Consider the following 19271-nt stretch of genomic DNA (forward strand, 5'->3'; position numbering starts at 1 on the left):
CCTGTGGCTTCCACCTTTAAGGGGTCTGACCATATCTAGCCCCCAGACCGCAAAAGGCCAAGTAATGGGGATTGTTTTCAAGGCGGTGGGCGGCATGTGACTTTGATTGGCGAAAAGCTGGCATCCGACACAGCGCTGCACAAGAGCCTGTGCATCTGCTCGGGCCGTAGGCCAAAACAAACCTGTACGGAAGGCCTTACTTACAAGGGCCCGAGCTGCGGCGTGATGGCCACCGAGAGCAGCATGTACTTCAGCCAAGAGCTGTCGTCCCTCCTCTTCGGAGATACATCTTTTAAGAACTCCAGTAGTACTTCTCTTGTAGAGTTATCCTTCATGAACCTTGTAGGCTTTTGAACATCGCACTATGCGACGGGCCTCATTCTGGTCATCAGGGAGCTCCCGCCTATTAAGGTAGGCTAGGAAGGGTTCGGTCCATGGAGCAATGACAGCCATGATTACATGGGCGGAAGGTGTCATTTTGGTGCCCGAGCCCCCGACGATATCAGAATTGTGTTCGACATCTGGGGGTATGCTCGGTTCTGGACTAGCATTGCCGCTCTCGTCCTGCTATACCACGGATGGCTTGAAGAGCCTTTCCACAAAGGTGTTAGGTCGTACGGGGTCACGTTTAGCGCCCATTCGAGCAAGGACGTCTGCTGCCTAATTACTCTCTCGAGCAACATGATGAAACTCGAGCCCCTCGAACCGAGTTGATATTTTGAGTATAGCATCACGGTATGCCTTCATCATTGAATCTTTTGCATCCAAATCTCCATTTATTTGGGATATTGCGAGGTTCGAATCTCCACACACCTCTAGGCGTTGAATGCCCATAGAAACGACTATCCAGAGACCGTGCAGTAGTGCCTCGTATTCGACTGCGTTGTTGGAGTCCGTATACATTATTTGTAATACGTACCGGACTGTGTCCCCTGTAGGGGATGTTAGGATGATGCCAGCTCCCAATCCGGCTAAAATTTTGGAGCCGTCGAAGTACATCACCCAGTTGGAGTATGTGTTGTACTATTTAGGGAGTTCGGCTTCTGTCCATTTGGCGACGAAGTCGGCCAACACCTGAGATTTAATAGCTCGGCGTGGCTTGTATGTTATTTCAAATGGCAAGAGCTCGATAGCCCATTTGGCAATGCGACCGGTGGCATCTCGGTTGTTTATGATGTCATTGAGTGGTACTTCAGAAACCACTGTGATCGAGAACTCTTGAAAGTAGTGCCGCAGCTTCCGAGATGCCATGAACACCGCATATGCTACCTTTTGATAGTGCGGGTATGGAGATTTGCATGGTGTAAGGACCTCCGATACCTAGTATACTGGTTTTTGGAGTGGAAATTTATGTCCCTCTTCCTCTCGTTCGACGACGAGCACCGCACTCACCACCTGGTGAGTTGCAGATATGTAGAGTTGAAAGTGCTAGTTATCGACTAGAGGGGGGTGAATAGGCGATTTTTATGAAAGTCTTCAAAACATGGAAGTTTCAAAGACAAACAATAGAAATGATCCTATTGATATGCAGCGGAAGGTAAACTACACTAAGCAAGCCATAGTCAAGTATGCAATGAAGTGAAAGCACGAAGACTAATAGCAGCTAGGTAGTAAGGATCAGGATGGAAGATGGTATGAAGCCAAACAACGATAGTAGTCAACCGGTGAAGACAAATAGGTAAAGCAAATAGGCAATGACTTCACGAAGACAAACTTTAAGTAAAGAGAGGGAGAAGATAGAACCAGTCACTTGTTGAGGACACAGGATTTGTTGGACTAGTTCCAGTTGCTGTGACAACTGTACGTCTGGTTAGGGAGGCTGAGATTCAACTCAGAAGAATGTGTCTTCACCTTATTCCCCTTGAGCTAAGGACACCCAGTCCTCGAACAATTACTCTGGTAAGTCTTCAAGGTAGACTTCCAAACCTTCACAGACTTTGTTCACCGGCGATTAACAATAACTCTTGGATGCTCAGAACGCAACGCCTAACCGGCTGGAGGATTCACAGTCCTCAAGTGTAACAAGTCTTCAGGTCACGCGGACAGAAAGACTTCAGTGATGCCTAACACTCTTTGGCTCTGGGTGTTTGGGCTTTGTCCTCGCAAGGATTTCTCTCTCTCAAAAGCTTCGGAGGTGGGTTGCTCTCAAATGACAAAAGCCGTGCACTAACTCTGAGCAGCCACCAATTTATGGTGTAGGGGGTGGGCTATTTATAGCCACTAGGCAACCCGACCTGATTTGTCCGAAATGACCCTGGGTCACTAAGGAACTGACACGTGTACCAACAGTCAGATTTCAAACACACGCGGCAACTTTACTTGGGCTACATGTAAAGCTGACTCATCCAGCTCTGGATAAGATTTGCTCTCATTGTCTTCGCTCGAAGACATAGGATTTTGGTTGAGCATCACTTCAGTCACTCTGACTTTGTTCACTGGGACCCCACTTAACAGTATGGTGGTTCCTATGACTCAACAAAGAAGAAAAGGAAACAACAAAATAACTAAGTCTTCGCACTCCATAGTCTTCACGCAATGTCTTCTCTTGTCATAGTCTTCAATGTGAATATCTTCATATACCACCATTGTCGTCAATGTCTTCATACATTTTTAGGGGTCATCTCCGGTAGGTAAACCGAATCAATGAGGGACTACTACCTGTGTTATCCTGCAATTCTCACAAACACATTAGTCCCTCAACCGGGTTTGTCGTCAATTCTCCAAAACCAACTAGGGGTGGCACTAGATGCACTTACAATCTCCCCCTTTTTGGTGATAGATGACAAACTGGTTGAAGTTTTCAACGGGGATAAAGTATGTGAAATTGTAAGGATTTAGGTATTGTCTTCATAAGTAGCAAAAGGCTCCCCTGAAGATGTGCATATAAGTAATTTGCTTTTGGAATGCAAATGCACATGGCGGGTTGTACTTGTGGAGATCCTCTTCAACTTATGAAGACAATTCATCATGCATGATTTGATATAACGAGGATAATGACATGCATAATGAAAAATGGACGTCTGCAAAATGACTAAGTGCGGAATTTATCATCGCACATGCGGAATTTATCATCGCATCACAGAATAGCAGAAAACGTGGCAGACGACCATCAAGTTTAAGTGTTACAACTCAAAAAAAACAAATGTATCAAAAGCGAGAGTTGTAAACACTAGGCAATATATAAAGCAACCGCCCATATGGACCCGCTTGAAGACTATCAACTCATATGCTTCTCCCCCTTTTGTCAGTAAGGACCAAAAAGGTTTGAAGACATAGAGCCTCTACTCGTTCCCAGAAGGAGTAGGAGAAGTTGCAGGGTCGGCGTCAGGGTTTGGCGGTGCAGATGAGCTTGGTGCAGTGTTGATACGCGCTGAAGTTGGAGGTGGTGAAGTAGCATCATCTTGATCATCGATCACTCTGGCATTCACCATTGCAGCGGAGGAGGAATAATCAGAGTCTTCAAGAGACGGAGTTCAACGCAGGACGGCATTCCTTGGGGGAGTGGTGTCAAACTTGAATCTTTCAGTGAAGCCATCATCTTGAAGATCTGCTTCAGCACTGAGTAGTGTCAAACTCTTCCAAGACCTCCGACATGTTTCATGTGTAACAAAGGCATTCTTGGTGGCAAGATTTTGAATGCGATTGATGTCCACCAAGAGGCTTTGCATCTGACGCTTCAGCCAGAAGTGATGCTTATCTTGTTTCTGATGCAGGGCAACGAGAAGTTCTCGATCATTTAGAACACGAGAGCGCTTCCGAGGCCTTTGAGCAATAGTGCTCTCAATGGCTTCAGTTTGAGCACGGTGAGGTAAGCGTGTATTGCCAGCCAAAGGATAAACACGAGTGACTGCCTGGACTCCTTCAATGGGTTGCGTGAAGCTTTGGTGATCAGCATTGTGAAGACAAACCGGCTCCTTGGCAGGCTCTGGGTATATGGCTTCAACTGACATATCAACCTCTGGCAGAAAGATCAGATGGTTGCGAGCAGAGGGCTGATAGTTGACAGCTGAGTGTAGCTTGATGAGGCGCGTGACCCAAGGAGCATAGAACTTCAGGCCAAAGAGATCAGAGCCTGATGCAGCCAGCTGTCTGATCAAGAAGTCTTGAGCATTGAAGTTGATGCCATTGAAGATATAAAAGACCAAAGTCTTCATTGCTCCTTCAAGTTTTGCTGCTGAAGAATGTCCTTTGACAGGCCATAGAGTTCGCCTGATAATGTGATAAATGGTGCAGGGCAGATACTCTAGGTCTTCGACAAAGAATTCCTTTGGGTAATCAGCGTCATGTGGCAGAGGCTTCATCATACTCAGCATTTGGCTCATGTTGGGCTCTGGCTTATGGAAGATACTCTCCAATGCATTGTGGTGAAGCTGACAACCAAGTTCATATAATTCTCCTGGAGCGGGCAGGCCGGTAAGCTCAATGATGTCAAACGCTTTAGCTTCATGATGGACATTGCCTGTCATCCACTCAAGGACCCAAGTCTTCGGATCCTTGTTGTATCCGCGAATGTGGAGGGTAGCATAAAATTGAAGCAGAAGTTCTTCATTCCAATGCTCCTTATTAGTCACAAAGTTTAGCAAGCCCGCATCACGGAAGCAGTCAAGGGCTTCTTCAAGGCAAGGCAATCCAGCAATGGCTTCACAGTCAAGACGCATATGAGGGAAGATGCGCCCTTGATCATAGAGAACACATGAATAGTAGTTGCGCTGCTGATAACTCTAGAACCGATCAGATGAAATCCTTGGTCTTGAATAGAGGTTCTTGGCGCTATCAAAGAAAGTGTTGTGCGCTTTGAAGCCATTAGTATTGAAGGACCCTGGTGAAGTGGCAGTACCTGGAAACCTGGGCAGTCTTGGCTTCGGCTTCTAGACCTGTGGCCATAGTTGTATGCTTGCTCAATGGTATGTGGCCTGGGAGGCGGTATAGGAGCAGTGGCAGTGGCAGTGACTTCAGGCTACAGATTTGCATCTGGTACAACATTGACTTCAGGTGCTATCACTTCAGGCACCACATTGACTTCAGGCTCCACATTAGCTTCAGCCATGACAACGTCATTGGCTTCAGTGTTGGTATTGGTGGCCGCTTCAGTGTTGGTATTGGTGGCCGCCTCAGTATTGGTAACCTCCACTTCAGGAGCTGGAGGGTCGGACATGTTCTCCTCGAGAACAACTTGGGTTGTAGGGGGTGTAGCAACACGTGCTTCTTATTCTCTTGGTTCTTCTTCTTGGTCATTGGCTGATGCAGCCGGAATATCTTCAGCCGCTTTGGCTTCAGACTCAGGGTTGTTCACAGTTGGAGAGGATTCAGGAAACACTTGGCGTGAAACAGATTGGCGCTCATCTCCTTCTGGAACACTTGACAGATTGACTTGTGGCCTCGGTCCTTTGCGAAGCCTGCGAAACGCTGGCGACGCTTGTGGAGATGGAGTTGGTTGGGCCTCAAAGTCTTCATCGTCAATCACCGGAGTGGTGACCTGTGTTGGGGGAGTAACTGGTGTTTCTTCATGACGTGGGGATTCTTGTGGGTGATCAGCCCATGAGTCATCTCGAGCAATTGGCGTCAATGGATGACCAATGCTGATGAGTTCGCTGTTCGTGAGAACAGGCGATGATACCACATTGTGCTCGATCTGAGGAAGGACTTCATCATCTTCAACATTGTCTTGATGACCAATGTCTTCAGCTGCGGTGGGGTCAACAGCTGGAATGTCTTTAGCTTCAGGAGCCTCTGTGGAAGCAGGCTCATGAACTATCATACGATGTTCTTGGTGTGCAGATTCAGGATGAGCAACAGAAATCGGCTCGACTACAAGTGGCTCTGTGGGAGCAGCCCGATCTCTCTTCTTGTTCTTTCGCTTCTTGGTGGGTGGAGCCTCATCAGTTGTGTTCTTGGTCTTGCGCTTTCTAGCCTTGGCTTCAGCTGCCCTTGTCTTCTGAAGTTCTGAAGCCACTGTGGGGACCTTAGGCTTCACGCCTGTCATACTGGCTGGGAAGACAATGCGAGGTTCTTCCCGCCTGGATGGTTCAGTTTGGTCCACAGATGGCTTCTTCTTCTTGGCAGCCATGTTGGGGTCGATGCCAGGACGCCCAAGTGCCTTGCGCTTCTCAGCTTCATTGTAAGCTTGAACACACTTGGCAGCAAGACTCTTCATGCGCTCACGAGAACCTTTGGCTTCATCACGTTTCTTGTGAAACGCTTCCTTGAGCTCATGCAGCATGGCCTTGAAGTTCTGAACATCTGCGACGCTGAGCTTGGCCACATGCTTCTTGAACTGAGCCTTCTCATAATCGATCTTATGCTTCAGCTCAACAATTTTCTGAGCAAGAGCCAGCTCAGGAGCAATGGCTCCATGGAAGGAGACGCTTAGGCCAATAGGAAGTTGCAGATCGTTAAAGCTGAGATTGGGGGTGTCAAACCACTCATCAATGAAGTTGTTCAATACTTCCACGTCAAAGAGAGGCAAATCATTGAAGATTTCCGCCTCTTGCTTGCTCTTTATCAATTGCTCAAGAGCGTCATTAGCAAGATCATCGTCACTTGACAGATCAATGGCGTCATTCTCGTTCCTCAGAACAGCAGCAGGGGTCAGAGCTGGACCAGTGGAGTGCATAGGCTTCTTTTTCTTCTTCTCAGACTTGGAGATGCGTGAGAGATCTTCAGACTACACACTTGGTGCAGGAGGAGCAGTGGCCAGAGGCTTCGCTCGCGAAGCTTTTGGTGGAGTGGAAAGCTTCGAAGCTTTAGGTTTCTTCAGCTTCTTCGGCTTCGGTGGTGCAGGCACTTCGTCAGAGTCAGCGTCGTCTGCAGGTTGATCCACGTCTGCCCCTTGAACCATAATATGAGTGATGAGCCCTTCTAGGTTGTAGAAGGGTCCAACAAGATTGGGTTCAGCTTCGCGTGTGCCATCGGCACGTGGCACAGAGGGGCCTGTGTTGAAGTCTAATCCCCAAGACTTCTTGTTTTCCTTGGCCGAGTTCTTGGCAAACTGAAAGTTGCGCTTGAACAGATTGTCGTCTCGACACCATAGCAATGAAGATGGGTCGGCATCAGTAGGCTGTGGCCCATGGACCATGCAAGGATAGAATCCCTGAGCAATGGCTTCAGCTCTGGTCTTGGGTTGAAGATTTTTATAGAGAATATCTCCCCAAGGACGCTTGATAGCATTCTTCTCAGCATACTCCTTGGTGACGAATCTGTACTTGAACCATTGCTCGGCCCAATATCTTCGAATCCATTGGATTTGTGTCTTGCGCTGACCATAGCTTTCTTCGGGATCAGTTTTGTATAGTTCATAGAGATCTTCGGGCGGATCCATTGATGTACCCCCACGGCGCTGTCTGCCACCCTTCCTTGCTGATTTCTCTGTTGCCATGAAGTTTAGACTGAAAGGCTTCAACACTGTTAAAGGCTTCCGTCTGCTGGTCAGACAGGAACTGGCTTCGGGAGAGTTGATGTGCTGTAAGAATTCTGCAAACGAATGCAGACTATGAGAACCAAGGGATTCTCCCACGGACATGTACCTGTGACAGCATTAGAGATGCGAGGGAAGGGGAAGAGGTCATATGCATTCTCAGAAGATTTTGAAGATAAATCAGTTTAGAAGACATTGACCTCATAGCGCGAAGACATTCACTTATATGTTGAGAGTTGGTTCCAGATTTGTACAAATCCAAGAATAAGTACAAGTGAGGAATCTAACTATGTGTGAAGCATAAGTGAATATACTAGGCATTGTATGAGATGCAGACAGGATAGATCTAACTTTGTGGAGGCAGAAACCACTTTTGGTAAAAAGGATGAATCTATAGGATCAAAAAGACAGTAAAAAGAGGATTTTTATTTACCACACGACGAACTGCTAGACGGAGTAGAAGATGAGGCCGAGCAGTTCGATCTTCCGTGCCCTAACTTGGCGACGGAGGACACCTACGGCGGCGGCGGAGTAGATGATGTCTGCGGTCGGCGTGAAGACGGCGTCGGAGAGGCCGCGGAAGCTAAGCGCTTTGTCACTGGCGTCGTCAAGAGCTAGCGGTGGCGCTAGGGTTTGTCGAGGTTGAGAGGTGGAAGAAGGATTTTGACAGCGATTGGATGTGCATTTATAGGGAAAGGGACGGCACAGTGCAATTACGCAGGTGCCCCTGGCGGTTCACATCTGAGGGACACGTGGCGAACATGCAACACATTTGGAGTTGTCCCACGTTCCCACGCCCGCCTGAACTGTCGGATGGTCGTTTCGGCTTCTCCGGGTTTCAGGCAATAAGAATAGAGCATTTAAAACAGATTTAATGTTTGTCTCTGTGTCTTCTGCTGACAAGGACGTAGAGAAGACATTCAACAGTTTCAATAGAATGCATATGATTTGGATAGATAGAGTTTGAGGTAGAAAGCATAGAGAGATTAGGGTCTGATCACATTCACTTAGTTCAAAAGATTCAAACGAGAAGACATAGCTATAAGTGAATGTTGTAGAGGACAGAGTACTAATATATATCAGAATGCAACCAAATCAACATAGTGAAGATAATCAAGAATACATGTTGATATTGAAGACAAACCAAATGCGAAGACATAGCAAATGTAACGCCATGAGAAAAACACTTCAAACAGAAGAATTTGGTGGTGGCGTTACCCACCGTATAGGAAGTATTAGACCCAGACACGGCGCACAATTATCGTGGCGCTCCGAAGTCAAATTCCGCGTTAATGTATTCACACTCAGAATGTACGTCTTCATTGATTGAAGATATACTTTACTTCGTGTGTTGCACATCTAAGTCATCAACATGCATAAGTTTTAGGATGTGTGCCTGATCACAGGACATTTGAGGATTCCAAGATATTTAGCTCACACCGTAACTTGCAAAACCTTTTCTCATCCAAGGGCTTTGTGAAGATATCTGCCAGTTGCTCTTCAGTGTTGACAAGTATGATATCAATATCTTCCTTCATGACATGATCTCTGAGAAAGTGATGACGAATTTCAATATGTTTTGTCTTCGAGTGCTAAACTGGATTGTTGGCAATCTTGAGGGCGCTTTCGTTGTCGCAATAGAGTGGTACTTGTTTCAGATGGATGCCATAGTCTTTGAGAGTTTTCTTCATCCATAGAAGCTGAGCGCAGCAAGATCCAGTAGCAATGTATTCAGATTCAGCAGTGGAGAGTGATACACAGTTCTGCTTCTTTGAAGACCAACAGACAAGTGATCGTCCCAGAAAGTGACATGTGCCTGATGTAGACTTGCGATGCACCTTGTCACCAGCATAGTCAGCATCCGAGAATCCAACTAGATCAAACTCTGAGCCCTTTGGATACCATAATCCTAATGTTGGGGTGTAAGCCAAATATCGAAGAATTCACTTCACAGCTAAGTGATGTGATTCCTTTGGTGCCGCTTGGAATCGAGCACACATGCAAACACTAAGCATAATATCTGGCCTAGATGCACATAAATAAAGTAAAGAACCAATCATGGAGCGGTATACCTTTTGATCGAACTCTTTACCATTGGCGTCAGGACCCAGATGACTCTTGATTGGCATTGGCGTCGTGTAACCTTTGCAGTCTTGCATTCCAAACTTCTTCAGACAATCTTTGAGGTATTTCTCTTGAGATATGAAGATGCCATTTCTTTGCTGACGAATTTGAAGACCAAGGAAGAACTTCAGCTCACCCATCATGGACATCTGATATTGCTCTTGCATCATGTGTCCAAACTCATCACTGTATTTCTGGTTGGTGCAGCCAAAGATAATGTCATCCACATATATTTGGCACACAAACAGTTCACCATCATATGTCTTCGTGAAGAGTGTGGGATCCAGGGAACCAGGTTTGAAGCCTTTGCTCTTCAGGAAGTCTTTGAGAGTGTCATACCAAGCGCGAGGGGCTTGTTTGAGGCCATACAGTGCCTTGTTTAGCTTGTACACCATATCAGGATGTTTTGTATCTTCAAAGCCAGGAGGTTGTGCAACATACACTTCTTCTTCAATCTTGCCGTTGAGAAATGCACTCTTCACATCCATTTGATATAGCAAGATGTTGTGATGGTTAGCATAGGCTAGCAGTATGCGAATAGCTTCAAGCCTAGCCACAGGAGCAAATGTTTCATCGAAGTCAATCCCTTCAACTTGAGTATATCCTTGAGCAACGAGACGAGCCTTGTTTCTGACAACTTGACCATGCTCATCTTGCTTATTGCGATATATCCATTTTGTGCCTATTATGTTGTGCTTGCGAGGGTCAGGACGCTTGACAAGTTCCCAGACATTGTTCAGCTTGAACTGTTGAAGCTCTTCTTGCATAGCTTGAATCCATTCAGGTTCCATAAAGGCTTCAGCAACTTTCTTGGGTTCAAATATTGAGACAAATGCAAAGTGCCCACAGAAATTTGCTAGCTGTGTTGCTCTTGAACGAGTGAGTGGACCAGGCGCATTTATGCTATCAATTATCTTCTCAATCTGTACTTCATTTGCAACACAAGGATGGACTGGACGAAGATTTTGCTCTTGCTGATCATTGTCATCATTGGGAGGATTGTCTTCGGGCTGAGCATTGTCTTCAGGTTGATTAGGTGCAGAAATGATAAGTTCCTCTTCAGGCTGTGCTTCAGACGGTATGATTTCTCCAGTTCCCATTAGCTTGATGGATTCACTGGGTGGAACTTCATCTAGCACATTTGGCAGGTGCTCTCTTTGCGAGCCGTTAGTCTCATCGAACCGCACATCCACAGTTTCAACCACTTTAAAGAGAAAGAGGTTGAAGACTCTGTAGGAGTGTGAGTCCTTTCCGTAACCGAGCATAAAACCTTCATGTGCTTTCGGTGCAAATTTTGAAGTGTGATGTGGATCCTTGATCCAGCACTTAGCACCAAATACTCTGAAGTAACTGACATTTGGCTTCTTACCAGTGAGGAGTTCATAGGATGTTTTCTTCAGAAGCTTGTGAAGATAAACACGGTTGATGGCATGGCATGCAGTATCAATAGCTTCAGGCCAGAACTTTCTTGGAGTCTTGTATTCATCGAGCATCGTTCGAGCCATCTCAATGAGGGTTCTGTTCTTGCGCTCCACGATGCCATTCTGTTGAGGTGTGTACGGAGCTGAGAACTCATGAGTGATTCCCAATGTATCCAAGTAAAGGTCGAGGCCGGTGTTCTTGAACTCAGTGCCGTTGTCACTCCTGATATGCTTGATCTTGACGCCATAGTTGTTCATGGCACGGTTGGCGAAGCGTCTGAAGACATCCTGCACTTCAGTCTTGTAGAGAATTATGTGAACCCATGTATATCTTGAATAATCATCAACAATGACGAAGCCATAGAGACAAGCAGTTGTAGTGAGAGTAGAGTAGTGAGTAGGGCCAAATAAGTCCATGTGTAGCAGCTCGAAGGGTTGAGATGTCGTCATGATTGTCTTCGAGGGATGCTTGGCCCTAGTCATCTTTCTAGCTTCGCAGGCACCGCACAAGTGATCCTTCTTGAACTTGACACCCTCGATGCCTATGGCATGCTTCTTCTTTGCGAGAGTGTGTAAGTTCCTCATGCCAGCATGCCCTAGCCTCCGGTGCCAGAGCCAGCACTCTGAAGCTTTTGCAAGAAGGCATACGGCAAGCTGTGGCCCTGCTGAGAAATCTACCATGTATAGATCATCTTTTCGGTACCCTTCAAAGACTAGGGACTTGTCAGATTCCATAAGTACAAGGCAACTATATTTTCCGAATATCACAATCATGTTCAAGTCACAAAGCATTGAGACAGGCATTAAGTTGAAACCAAGGGATTCAACAAGCATCACTTTATCCATGTGCTGATCCTTTGAGATTGCAACTCTACCTAGACCCAATACCTTGCTTTTACCAGTGTCAGCAAATGTGATGTGACTCTTCTCAGATGGACGTAAGGTTGAGTCCATGAGAAGACTTCGATCACCAGTCATATGATTAGTGCATCCGCTGTCCATAATCCATTCTGAAGCATGAGGTATCATACCCTACAGTACAGTTAGGGGGATAGGCTTCACCAAGAGTATTGTGAAGCATAAACATTTGACGGGCAAGAGGATTATCAAAGCTCATATCAAGATTAGGACTGATAGGATGATTGGCAAACTTTTTAGGAACAATATACATAGTGAGACCATTTGGGCATTTGATCTTGCATCCTACAAGATGTTTTAGGTCCCCAGCAATAGCATCAGACGCCTTTGATTTCCGGCTGGAGACCTTTCCCTGCAAAAGAAAGTTAATTCTTCTTAACCACACACATCTTCAGGGGTGGCTTAGAAGCAATGAGTCTAAGTGCAGCATCTGAGAACTTCGGCTTAGGAGCCCTAGCAAATAGCCTTGCAGGAGATGAACGATACTCATATGAATAAGCAGAAAAGTTCTTAGTCTTATGAACATAGCGTTTTGAAGAAACACGCTCATATTCATAAGTGTGAGTATGGTTTCCCTGCAAAACATTGGCGTTAGGGTGACTCAGTTGAGTCCTCTGTCTGTATGAAGCCTTTGGGCCATATGAAGCCTTTGGTCTGGGATTTGTCTTCTTCCCAAGTGGTGTCATGATGACATTCACAGGAAGATTCTCAAGACAACTTTTGGGAACCCAGATCTTCTTCATAGGTGGCCCATTCCTGCAGTTAGTACCAATATACCTGGCAAACACTTCACCATTCTGATTCTTAAATAGTTTATAGTTTGCATCAATGGATTCATCAATGATAATAGGGTTAGCACAGGTAAAGCCAGATAAGGTGGATGGATCCACCGAAGGTCCCTTTGCAGCAACCCATGTGGTTTTGGGGTACTGCTCAGGCTTCCCGTAGGAGCCATCAATATTCATTTTCCTCTCAAACCCAACACCCTCTTTCCTAGGGTTTCGGTTCAGAATCTGCTTTTTGAGGACATCGCATAGTGTCTGATGCCCTTTCAGACTTTTGTACATCCCTGTTTCAAGCAATGTCTTCAACCTAGCATTTTCATTAGCAATAGTAGTGGTATCCTCAGCAGAGGGGTTAGTTACCACATCAGCAGTTGAAGACAATGCAACAGTAGCAGTAGTAGAACATTCAGCAACAGAAGTAGCGTTATCACGCTCAAGGCATTTTAGACATGGTGGTTCAAATCCTTCCTGAGCGGAACTGATCTGTTGAGCGCGAAGTGACTCATTCTCTTTTTGAAGATCTTCATGAGTCGCTCTCAATTTCTCAAGATCTTGCTTCCTTTGAAGATAATCATAGGAGAGCTTTTCATGAGTGGTTGAGAGCGTTTCAGGACGACTTTCAAGTTCCTGGTACTTAACATGAAGATTTTTTATGTCTTCAATTAAGGACTGAGAACGGGTCATTTCAGCGTCCAACAGGTCATCGCTTTTGTCTAACAGTTTTTTAGTATGTTCCATAGCTTTCTGTTGTTCAGTTGCAATTTTAGCAAGTGTTTTGTAGCTGGGTTTGGATTCACAATCAGAGTCATCTTCACTTGATGTTTGAAAGTAAGCATCGCGTGATTTTACCTTGGCACCACGTGCCATGAAGCAGTAGGTGGGAGCAGAGTCGTCCTTGTCATTAGCTTCAGCGTTGGTGACGGAGCCATTGTCTTCAGTGTTGAAGATGGACTTGGCGACATAGGCTGTAGCTAGAGCCATACTTGCAATGCCAGGGTCGGACTCCTCCTCAGACTCCACCTCTGCCTCCTCAGAATCAGACTCCTCCTCTGAATCCATCTCCTTGCCGACAAAAGCACGAGCCTTGCCAGATGAGCTCTTCTTATGAGATGAAGACTTGGATGAGGACTTAGAAGAAGACTTTGAGGATTTCTTCTTCTTCTTGTCATCAGAATCATATTCCTTGCTCTTCTTCTTCTTCTTGTTCTCATTGTCCCACTGTGGACACTCAGAGATGTAGTGTCCAGGTTTCTTGCACTTGTGACATGTTCTCTTCTTGTAGTCATGAGTAGAAGCTTCATCATTTCTTGAGCTGGATCGTGAAGACTTTCTGAAGCCCTTCTTCTTGGTGAACTTCTGGAACTTCTTCACAAGCATAGCAAGTTCCTTTCCAATGTCTTCAGGATCATCAGAACTGCAGTCAGATTCTTCTTCAGATGAGGAAACAGCTTTTGCCTTCAAAGCGCGAGTTCGGCCGTAGTTGGGACCATAGATATCTCTTTTCTCAGATAGCTGGAACTCATGTGTGTTGAGCCTCTCAAGTATGTCAGACGGATCAAGTGTCTTGAAGTCAGGGCGTTCTCGTATCATGAGGGTGAGGGTGTCGAATGAGTTGTCAAGTGATCTCAGTAGTGTCTTGACGATTTCATGCTTGGTAATCTCAGTGGCGCCAAGAGCACGAAGCTCATTTGTGATGTCAGTGAGGCGATCAAACGTGAGCTGGACATTCTCATTGTCGTTTCTCTTGAAGCGGTTGAAGAGGTTGCGAAGAACACTAATCCTTTAATCTCTCTGGGTTGAGACGCCTTCGTTGACCTTGGAGAGCCAGTCCCAGACTAGCTTCGACGTTTCCAGAGCACTCACACGGCCATACTGTCCTTTGGTCAGATGACCACAGATGATGTTCTTGGCAATAGAATCCAGTTGAATGAACTTCTTGACATCAGCAGGGGTGACACCTTCACCAGTCTTGGGAACGCCATTCTTGACGACATACCAGAGGTCACATCAATGGCTTTAAGATGCACGCGCATCTTATTCTTCCAGTAGGGATATTCAGTTCCATCGAAGACGGGACAAGCAGCGGAGACTTTGATTATCCCTGCAGTCGACATAGCTAAAACTCTAGGTGGTTAAACCGAATCACACAGAACAAGGGAGTACCTTGCTCCGATACCAATTGAAAGTGCTAGTTATCGACTAGAGGGGGGTGAATAGGCGATTTTTATGAAAGTCTTCAAAACATGGAAGTTTCGAAGACAAACAATAGAAATGATCCTATTGATATGCAGCGGAAGGTAAACTACACTAAGCAAGCCATAGTCAAGTATGCAATGAAGTGAAAGCACGAAGACTAATAGCAGCTAGGTAGTAAGGATTAGGATGGAAGATGGTATGAAGCCAAACAACGATACTAGTCAAACGGTGAAGACAAATAGGTAAAGCAAACAGGCAATGACTTCACGAAGACAAACTTTAAGTAAAGAGAGGGAGAGGATAGAACCAGTCACTTGTTGAGGACACAGGATTTGTTGGACCAGTTCCAGTTGCTGTGACAACTGCACGTCTAGTTAGGGAGGCTGAGATTCAACTCAGAAGACCGCGTATTCACCTTATTCCCCTTGAGCTAAGGACACCCAGTCCTCGCCCAATTGCTCTGGTAAGTCTTCAAGGTAGACTTCCAAACCTTCACAGACTTTGTTCACCGGCGATCCACAATAACTCTTGGATGCTCAGAACGCGATGCCTAACCGGCTGGAGGATTCACAGTCCTCAAGTGTAACAAGTCTTCAGGTCACGCGGACAGAAATACTTCAGTGATGCCTAACACTCTTTGGCTCTGGGTGTTTGGGCTTTGTCCTCGCAAGGATTTCTCTCTCTCAAAAGCTTCGGAGGTGGGTTGCTCTCAAACGACAAAAGCCGTGCACTAACTCTGAGCAACCACCAATTTATGGTGTAGGGGGTGGGCTATTTATAGCCACTAGGCAACCCGACCTGATTTGTCCGAAATGACCCTGGGTCACTAAGGAACTGACACGTGTACCAACAGTCAGATTTCAAACACACGCGGCAACTTTACTTGGGCTACAAGTAAAGCTGACTCATCCAGCTCTGGATAAGATTTGCTCTCATTGTCTTTGCTCGAAGACATAGGATTTTGGTTGAGCATCACTTCAGTCACTCTGACTTTGTTCACTGGGACCCCACTTAATAGTACGGTGGTTCCTATGACTCAACAAAGAAGAAAAGGAAACAACGAAACAACTAAGTCTCCGCGCTCCATAGTCTTCACGCAATGTCTTCTCTTGTCATAGTCTTCAATGTGAATATCTTCATATACCACCATTGTCGTCAATGTCTTCATACATTTTTAGGGGTCATCTCCGGTAGGTAAACCGAATCAATGAGGGACTACTACCTGTGTTATCCTGCAATTCTCACAAACACATTAGTCCCTCAACCGGGTTTGTCGTCAATTCTCCAAAACCAACTAGGGGTGGCACTAGATGCACTTACAAGAGTAACATGGGTTCGCCGACGCCTAGTGCGACAAGGATTGGGTTGCTTGCTAACAAGGTTTTTATTTCTTCCAGTCCGGCCATTGCTGCATCCGTCCACTCGAAGTGGTCGTTTCGTCGGAGTAAGTGATAAAGTGGCAATGCCTTTTCTCCCAATCTGGAGATAAAGCGGCTCAAAGCTGCCACACATCCAGCTAGTTTTTGGACCTGTTTTAGGTCTGTTGGAGTTGCTAATTGTGACAGGGCTCGAATTTTGGCTGGGTTTGCTTCGATTCCTCTATTGGAAACAATCAACCCGAGTATCTTCCCAGCTGGAACGCCAAAGACACATTTTTCCGGATTGAGCCATATGTCATATGTTCAGAGGTTGTCGAATGTGAGGCGTAGATCGTCCACCAATGATTCGACATGTTTAATCTTGATGAACACGTCATCTATGTATGCCTCCACTGTCTTGCCAATTTGTTTTTCCAGACATGTTTGAATCATGCGTTGGTAAGTGGCGCCAGGGTTTTTCAGTCCGAATGGCATGGTGTTGAAGCAGAAGAGCCCATACGGGGTAATGAACGTCGTTGCGGGCTGGTCGAAATCTTTCATCTTAATTTGATAGTATCCAGAGTATGCGTCGAGGAAACATAGTGAATCTTGCCCTGCAGTCGCGTCAATGATTTGGTCAATGCGGGGCAATGGGAAGGGGTCCTTAGGGCAGGCTTTATTGAGGTCTTTGAAATCGACACAAAGGAGCCAGGATTTGTCCTTCTTCGGCACCATGACCAGGTTTGCTAACCAGTCCGGGTGTTCTATCTCCCTGATGAACCCTGCTTCTAGAAGTTTAGCTAGCTCCTCCCCCATAGCTTGTCGTTTGGGTTCGGAAAATTGCCGCAGCGTTTGCTTGACTGGTTTGAACCCCTTTATGATATTGAGGTTGTGTTCGGCCAGTCTTCGTGGGATCCCGGGCATGTCGGAAGGGTGCCAGGCAAAGATATCCCAATTTTCTTGCAGGAAAGCTCTTAGTGCGGCGTCGATCATTGGATCCAGCTGTGCTCCAATGGAGGCTGTCTTGTTGGGATCCATTGGGTGTACTTGAAACTTGACTATTTCGTCTGCGGGCTTGAAAGAAGTGGATTTGGGCGTCTTATCGAGGATTACATCGTCCATGTCCACTGTAAAGTGCAGATTTGTTAGTTCCTTGGCTGTGAGGGCCTTGGATAGCGCCTCGAGGGCGAGTAATGCAGTTTTGTTTTCGGCGTGGAGTACTATATCCGGATCACTGGTGAGAGTGATAACTCCGTTGGGCCCTGGCATTTGGAGCTTCCTGTACCCGTAATGGGGTATGGATTGAAAGCGTGAGAATGCATCTCGCCCTAACAGGGCGTGATATCCGCTCTTGAAGGGTGCCACGTGGAAGAGCAACTCTTCGGACATGTAGTTCTCCGGCGTGCCGAATACGACATCGAGTTTGATTTTTCCCGAGCTCTGTGCTTCTCGACTGGGGATGATACTTCGGAAAGTGGTGCCACTTTGTTTAATGCGGCTTTTGTCCATCTGCATTTTATTGAGAGTATCTTCATAGATGAGGTTCGGCCCGCTGCCGCCGTCCATGAGCACTTTGGTGAGCCGAAACCATCCACTATTGGGTTTAGGACCAAGGCGGCTGGTGCTCGGACTGACATGGCCCTTGGTTCGTCATCAGCGTTGAAAGTTATCGCCATGTCGTTCCAAGGATTTATTGCGGCTACCTGGTTGATTTCGGCAAGGTCGCTTAATGCCCTTTTGTGCTGATTATTTGAAGAAAAGGTCTCGAAGACCGTAAAGACATTGAGGTCATTATCCTTCGAAGAGTGTTTCTCCAAGGTAGTGCTGGTGAGGATAGCCTCGCCGCTCTTAGCCACCTGCCGGAGTACCCAACATGCCCGAAGGTTGTGTGTTGGTTCGGTATCCGGCGTCATGTGTATTTGACAGGGCTTGTCGAGCAGTTCGTCAAGGACAGTCCTATGTCCCGTGAAGGGTTTGATTTTCTTGTCAATGAGATGATGATCAGATGCCCCGTAAGGCTGCATCCTTTTTGCCCATCCGGTGGGCTGCTTAAAGGCAGGATGTTCCCACTGGGTTGTCTGGGCTTTCTAGGCACTTTCCATTGCGCAGTACTTATGTACTATATATTCTAGATCTGCAAAGTGCAGTATTCGGTGATGGTTGAGGGCATTGAGGATTCCCTTGTTCGTACAGTTGTGGCAAAAAACTGAAACCGCGTCCTCGTCGCAGCAATCTTTAATCTTGTTTTTAACGAGGAATCTGGCCTAGAAGTGATGGACCATCTCCGGAGGTTGCTGTCGTACATACATTAGGTCACATACATCTGGAGGACCTGAATTGTTTGGAGAATATTGCGTGTGGTGGGTGGGTGGGCTAAAATCCAAACCCCGACCCACATTGGATTCGGAGTTTGAAGAATCTTCGAGGTCACTAGGCCAGGACCAGCAGAGTCCTGGTGACTTTCAGGCTCAAATCCTGATTCTGTGTTCGGAGGACCTATGGTCTCTTCCCGAAGATGGGTATCTGGCTCGCGGGGCTCGGAAATCCCAACATTTTTGTTATTAGCTTAGGGGAGAAGTATTCTCGGCATGTTCCTCTACGACCGCTACCGGGTGGGTGATTGGCGGGGACTTGAATTCCCTCTGGTCGGGTTTAAGCCCAATCCGATCATAGTCAGTGGCAACTCCCAGGACGGTGATGCGATCTAGCAGTTCGTTCAAGGACGAAACATCTGCCAGATCCATCTTTTCGGAGTGTTCAAGGCCGATGCGGCGATGATGTTTGGCAATTTGAGGGGCCGCCTCTGGCTTAAAGGCCGAGCAGGCGCCCATGGTAAAACCACCGAGTTGGAGGATCTGTCCCGGAGTCAGGGCTCCTCCAGAGGTGATGTTGTCATTGATGACAAGGCGAGCCATCGATCCTTCCGACGACGACACAAAGGAACTCTCAATGAAAGCACCAACATCGGTGTCAAAACTGGCCGATCTCGGGTAGGGGGTCCCGAACTATGCGTCTGAGGATCGAAGGTAACAGGAGATGGGGGACACGATGTTTA

This window comes from Aegilops tauschii, chromosome 5 (assembly GCF_002575655.3).
Source record: "Aegilops tauschii subsp. strangulata cultivar AL8/78 chromosome 5, Aet v6.0, whole genome shotgun sequence".
NCBI classification, from domain to species: Eukaryota; Viridiplantae; Streptophyta; class Magnoliopsida; order Poales; family Poaceae; genus Aegilops; species Aegilops tauschii.